Below are 7611 nucleotides of genomic sequence, written 5' to 3' on the forward strand. Positions count from 1 at the left end.
GGTTAAATGCCGAACCTTGAGGCGGTGGGTTCCATCCCCGCAGTCCAATATTAATCTTTCTATGTGCCCATACTCGTACGGTGAATATAACAGTATGTTTCATTGAAATTCATATACACGAAAATCGATTATGAGGGGCACAGCTATACAGAGGAATACAGAAACCTGTTACCTAAGAGTTAAGACGTCCATACAGGGTGCAATTCCCTCCTGCTCGATTGGAGGCTAACGTGGAAACTCAAATAAAAATTTATCATTTACAGATGTGGTTAGCGAGCCAAATTTATATTTTGTATTACTTATTAACAAGCACGTACAGTCTATTACAAGCACGTAAAGATTGTATAAAGAATAAACCGCAAAAACCATATCAAATCCGCAGCTATAGAACAATAAATAACCACGAGACCATAAAAAATACCAACAAATTCACGGAGCACAAACCTCGCAAATGTTTGGCAAAAAAACAATTAACACCCGACGCAACTGCGCCCGGAAAGCGGTAATTTATTTTCAATTGGAACTGCAGATATAAGGTGCCTGTTATTGAAATTTTTTAAAAATAAAATCGACAGAAGATATAAATAAAAATGCATAACTTAATGTAGATGACGTCACCAGAATAAATAAAAAGACTGCTGGAGCCTGCGAACAAAGGCTCCACCATCACGTGAATGTCGAAGTTCTTCAAATTCTTGACACCACAGGCCTAGTGAGAAGATTGAAAGGGACAAATGCTTTCTAATAACTGTTAATGAATGTTAGACTTAAATGCTACAACAGTGGTAAGTGCAAAAAAATTGAACACAAGAACAGAATGTCTTTCCCTTAATAGAGACTGTTTGTAATGTTTTTGTATGAATAATTCAAATTTAATGGGTCTTGGCCTCTGATTTTTTAATATGTTTCATGATCATTTTTAAATCTAATAGGCAAGTAGGTGATCAGTCTCCAGTGCCTGACACACGCTGTCGACTTTTTGGGTGTAAGACATGTCGGTTTCCCCACGATGTTTTCCTTCAACGTTCGAGCAAATGTTAAATGCGCACACAGAAAGAAAGTCCATTGGTGCACAGCCGGGGATCGAACCGCCGACCTCAGGGATGAGAGTCGCACGCTGAAGCCACTACTGCCAAGACTGCCTAATGCTTAAAGTAAATTAGGTTAGAAATAAAAATTGTACTCAAATTTATATGGGTTCTAAGTCAAAATGAATTCCTTAAGCTCTGAAGATTTCGTAATTTAATCAAATACACCTTTGATGTTAGCTAGCTATACATTTGATATTTAAAATAACAAAAGCAGTCAGAATTAAAGTATAAATATTATAATTATAACTGAAAGATATTATTTAAACTGCAATCAATAACTAGGTAATTTATCGACTTATCTTTCTATGCATATAATTCTCATTGCAAGCACCGAAGCTGGTTTGAACGCATTTAACAAACTAAGGTTTGACTACTTATATAGTTATAGTTCTTTGTTGCTTGATAATGCATTGTATTTATTTTTTTAAACTATTGTGGTCATAAATAATTATAATATATTAAAACCTACACACATCAATCAAATATAGAGTATTTACAATTTTCTTAACCTACATAAAAAGAAAATTAAAACAACTTTGGCAGAATTTCCTTGCTGTACTTATTCGTTGAGCGAGGAAAGCACCAGCTCTGGGGTCACCGGTACAATTTACCAGGCACCAACTTAAATCTTTAATTAGCGCCTGTGCAATATTTAATTAATACAAACATTAAATTAGTTAATTGTAACAATAACCATCCAACCAGGCTCCAGAAGATAAACCACTCCTTATATGGAAATAGTATTCGTTTTTACAACAAACTCCCAAACGAAATTAGAGAATTATCACTAAATAAATTCAAAGACCTCGTTAAACGTAAATTAATCAAATTTATAAATTTGACGAATACTTAAATGATCATAATCCTTGGGATTGATTCGCTCCACTTCAAACAATTTGTATGACTCAAAACTTATCGATTAAAAAGAGTGGCGGAAAGTTTCTTGCCAATTCTTCTTTCCCGCTCTACGCCCTTGACTTGCGAACTGGTAGTAAATGTTAATTTACAATTAATTAAACTTCTTTCTTGAAATGTACTTGTTTACCTATATGAATAAAGTTATTTTGAGTTTGAATAAAAAAGGTCAAAAATCAAATGGCGCAAAGGACTACCTTTCCAAAACTGCTGGCCCATACTAGCTGGTGGGTTGTGTAAGAGAAAAATGCCATTCTTTGGAGGCGGCCTATGCCTAAATGGGGTTCATAATCAATAGTTAATCATATTGTTAATTTTAGTTGGAAGTTAAGTTCCACCCTTAGAAGAGGAGACTGCCCACCTGTAAAGTTGGACCAATGTATTCTGCCCCACAGCGACCATGTAAGATATCTTGGCTTACACATTGATCGTGGATTAACGTGGAGGCACCACATCAAATGTAAAAAGCAGGAGCTACAGCTAAAGTACAACAGCCTTTACTGGATGCTAGGAAGTAACTCAAGACTTTCTCTAGATAACAAACTTCTTATATATAAAGTCATCCTTAAGCCCATTTGGACATATGGCCTCCAACTATGGGGCAGCGCAAGTGATACCAACATAAACATACTCCAGCGACAACAGAACAAGATCCTAAGAGCTGTTGCAGAAGTACCCTGGTACATAACAAACAATGAAATTCACGAGCACCTTAACATGAGAACCATCAAAGAGGAAATCCGGAGACTGGCAGCTAAATACAAAGAGCGGTTAAGCTGTCACCCGAATAAACTTGCTCGCCAACTCACCATTAGACAGTATGTGAGTCGACTAAAACGTCACCATGTTCTAGAGCTAGAAGACCGGCAGTAGCTCTAGACAGAAGATGAGTAGATGCTTCCAATGGGAAGTCACTCGACATGACATCACCACAGAAAAAAAATTTGCTCATAGCCTTGGGGCTGATTGCAAATAAACGCAGAAGAAAAAAAAAAAAGTTGGAAGTTAAAGCATTTTTCTCATTTATTAACAACTAGCTGACCTGGCTAACTTCGTTCCGCCCTACAACCTTATAATATCGTTGTTACTTTAATTTAACTTATTTTAGGATTTCATTAATGTTAAGTATTACATTAATACAACTTTTTTTCAAATACAGAAATGTTTTATTGTTTGCCATTGCGAAAGAAGAATGGCAGTTTTACACATTAGGCATCTTCTCTCTAGCGTCAATATGGCGATACTGCATGTTAAGCACTTTCTGATATCCAACATCGTTTGATCAGGATCAAAGCATGGTTATGCATCTCCTCATTCACCTCAAGATCTGAATTTCTTGAACTGACACGAATTCGACGTAAAATGATGCGTAGTTTTGTCAACAGATGGCACCATATGGTTTTTGCATTCGTAAAATTAATTAATTTATTTATTGTAAATCGATAACTTATCCGATATTTTATTGCTTATTCTGCTATTCGGGACGGAAACAAATCCAACAAATCAAAAACCATGGCAATCGGTCCAGCCGTTCTCGAGTTATAAGTGTTGTAACAAACACGACTTTATTTTATATATATAGATAATAATCGCATTGTAAATTAATAAATACAATTGTGGGCTTCCTGGCTAAACATTTTGGGAAAGGAATCGTGAGTACCGAGTACGATTCCTGCACAAAATAAAACTTAATTTGTATTTTGTCCGCCTCTAGTAGTTTACCTGATCAAATGGGTCTTTTTCAGGTGATATTTCGCTGAATTAAAGTTCTATTTATATTTTTTTTTAAACTTTTGAGGTGTCAAGGGACACCCGGATGGAACGAAATTCCTTTCGATTAATTTATATGTTAATTGGTATCATAACAGTATGATAGATTTTCTCGACACCAATCTTACGACGAAACAAAAAAGCCAACATCACGAGGTGTTCCCAGGCGGTCACCCATCCAAGTACTGACCTCGCCCGACGTTGCTTAACTTCGGTGATCGGACGATAACCGGTGTATTCAACGTGGTATGGACGTTGGCGATAGAGAAATCGAAAATGTAAAATATAACAACTATAGCAAAAAGTGTCGTTACAACTTTTGGTCTTAATTTATTCCGTCTAGCCCCCTTTCGCAACGCTCGATAACTTCGTTCCAACAAGACTAATTTAGTTAAGTGATTCCAAAAATAATTTTCATTTCTTATCCCTACAAAAAAAAGCCAACATCACGAGGTGTTCTCAGGCGGTCACCCATCCAAGTACTGACCTCGCCCGACGTTGCTTAACTTCGGTGATCGGACGAGAACCGGTGTATTACAATAGCAAATAGCAAAAAAGTGTCGTGACAACTTTTCGTAAGAATTTTTTCCGTCTAGCCCCCTTTCACAACGCGCGATAAGGAACTTCGTTCCAATAATTGTACCTAAGTAATTTCCTAGTCACATTTTATTTACAAAATATAAAACACATTACAGGAAATCCTAAAGTATAACCCGGAAGCCTTTACAAAAGCTTGAGCGAGCCAAATCGTTTTATGGCATTATTAGCAATAAACTTGCTATAATAATAAAGCCTTCATTCCCGAATTACAAGTTTAATATTGATTACAAGCTTTTAAGAATTGGTACGCTCTTTTCTGGAAGGTTAAAAGCTAAGTTGAATTGGTTCGGAAATACTTCAGTGGGCAGCTGGTTCCACATAGTGGTGGTGAGCGGCGGATATCCTTAAGAAACACTCAGTTGTGGAACGACGGACGTCTTAGTGATACGGATGGTATTTTGTATTCTGGCTTGACGTCCGATGATGAAACTCAGCTGCAGGTATTAGTCCGAACAACTCCTCTGAACACTCTCCATGGTGAATGCGGTAGAAGATGCAGCGAGATCCCACATCTCTACTCAACGCCAAGGGATCAAGCCGCTCCGAAAGTGACTGGTCGTCGACGATTCGAATCGCTCTTGGTTGAATACGGTCAAGCGGAAGGAGCTGGTACTGGGGAGCTCCCGCCCAGAGGTGAGAACAGTACTCCATGTGATGCCGAGTTTGTGCTTTATAAAGCTGCTCGGAAAGCTGGTCGTCATATATCCGTAACTTTTATTTTTCTTCTAATACCCGAGTTTCTGGTTTTGTGACTCAACCGTATTCCAAGTGTACTTCTTTCCATTACCCTTAGACACATCACAAGTCTTTCTATGTGGCTGTTTGTCAGATTCCAAGTTTCGCACCCATATATTATAGGAGAAGGGAGAATACGAGTATTAAAAGTCTTCCTCTTAGTATGCATCTTTGTTCTTTATTAGTTCTTTCAGGGTTTTTGTACAGAAACGGACATTGAGTTTTCAGAAGAGAATATTAAACTTCCCAAGTGGAGAAATAATTTTCACGTCGCGCACAATTTAAGTAGAAATAAGCACATAACAAGTGTCACGGTCGTTAAGTCAACAGAGTGAGATCCAAGAGTTGGATCGGCGCCCAGCGATGTTGAGATTGCCGTAATATATCCCGGCCATGACGCCTTAGATAGCGTGTATTAACTTTATGTCTCCTATGCCATGATATACGGATACAACAAATTTTAAAGCGACGTTTATAAAACTTAGTTTTCGAGTTTATTTTACTTTAAATCTGTGGCCATTATAGGTCAAATAGCAAGCTTAGGAATGAGAAATTACGGTAGCTGTGGTACAATTTACACGATGATAATAATTTGTGTATCTATTCCCATCGGATATAATATACTGTATCTATTCTCGTATCGTAATAATATTCAATCGAAGGAAAACACTGACTTTTTTCTTGCCATTAAAATTTAATTAATTTAAGTTCTAAAGTTATTTTAATATCAAAATCCCCACTACTGCTTTATATTTGTATAATTTTTATTTATCGACTTCACGACGAACGAATAAAAAAAGATTTGTTATTTACCAAATGAGCCAAGTTAATTAGATTCGTAAGTTGCTGATAATAATTAATATAATTCCTTTGTTTGTAGGAAAAATGTTACAAATAGGGCACTTGCTGGGCAGCTAATGGCTTCCATTACGTTGCTCGCCACCTGCGCTAATGGCTCAGAAATATTTAATTGATGAGACCCGATACTGATACCCTGATTCACATTTTTCATACAATTTCTAGTTACGAGAACTTTTTGAAATGTATAAATGATCAATTAAGACCTGACAACAACAAAAAATCTAATAAATTCTTGACACTTATAGAGACATACATTCGTATTTCTCAGAACTATATCCCATAGTTTCATGGACTGTTATTATTAATTCATCTATTTCACCACACGATTTCTAAAAATATTCCACCATAATCAAGCTATTTATTGGTATGTTACATAGACAACAAAATGCGCCATACATGACGATCAAAAAAGTATTTATTTATACCTAAAAAATCGTATTATATAAAAATTATCAGACCATTCAACACACATCTATTACAATTTAAATACTATTCATTTAAAAATAATCAAAGTGATTTCATTTAACAATTAATAATACAACAAGATGGTGGACTACGATCAGCTGTGTGCATAATAATCCGCCATCTTGTCTGTCAATAGGTTCACAGTTTTTTTTTAATTAAATTAAATATGTCTTAATGCTGAATTCGGTTTAATACAGTAATATTGGAGAGACCTTTATCGTTAAGGTGGTTAAAAACGCTCTACTAAACTATAAAACTATAAACTACTCTATAAAATGTTAGTTAAATCTAATCTGCAGTTAAATCATAGTGAATTGAAAAATGTATGAAAAGATTTCAACATTCAATTCTTATGTGAAGAAAGCTTAAGGCGCTTAAGCTTTCGTATTAGAGACAAGATGTTACAATACGTCTATTATGAAGAAAGCCTTATAAAATATTGTTGCATTGTCATCGTCTCATTATATTTTTCCACAGAATTGGCAATGCAATTAAAAAGATACCGTCAATTACTTTTTTATTTGATTCTCATTCCAAAACATAAATAATAATATTATTCGCTGAAACTCGAGGATGGCTGGACCGTTTTGGCTAATTTTGACCTTGTGAAATTTGCGCAGAACATAATTATAAATCATTTGCCAATACAAACTGTTCCTAGAAGTAAAAATTTCAGGTCTTTTGTGTTTTTAGAAATAAACCTGTAATGGTCTTTGTGTGTCATATTTATATTATAAATGTAATAACCTCATAATTTATGTTATTTGTTTTTATTCTAATGTAACAAATAAATATATTTTTTCAACAGAAGGCATGAAAAATAAAATTCATAAATGTAAACAAACAATTTGTAACTACTTTCATATTTTACACAATTATATTATGTGGGTGTTATGAAGCTCACCGGATCATTGTAATTGTTGGCGACTCATAGATTTAAATAGTATTAAGTATGAGCTATAGGTTAAATATGAATATTGTTTGGTAATTAAGTATGAGCTATAAGTAAAATAAGAATATTGTTGATAGCTCATAAGTAGAATTTTAGTATAAATAAGTTAGATAAAAATATGTAAATAATTCAAGGGAAAAATACAGTTAAATAAATTAATAAAATGCTTCGCCGAATAAAAGGGTCGCGAAGCTCTCGTCGCGGTATACCCGCGCAGATTTC

General features: G+C 35.1%; 1 non-coding gene across 1 annotated transcript; it reads right to left on the minus strand.

Annotated features, from left to right (window-relative positions):
- Positions 1–3917: 3917 nt before the first annotated feature.
- LOC125056341 lies at positions 3918–4036 on the minus strand. Its single transcript, XR_007118044.1, has one exon. It is a non-coding gene; the product is annotated as a 5S ribosomal RNA (ribosomal RNA).
- Between the last annotated feature and the right edge of the window lie 3575 nt (positions 4037–7611).

The sequence above is a fragment of the Pieris napi genome, chromosome 14, assembly GCF_905475465.1.
Source record: "Pieris napi chromosome 14, ilPieNapi1.2, whole genome shotgun sequence".
NCBI classification, from domain to species: domain Eukaryota; kingdom Metazoa; phylum Arthropoda; class Insecta; order Lepidoptera; family Pieridae; genus Pieris; species Pieris napi.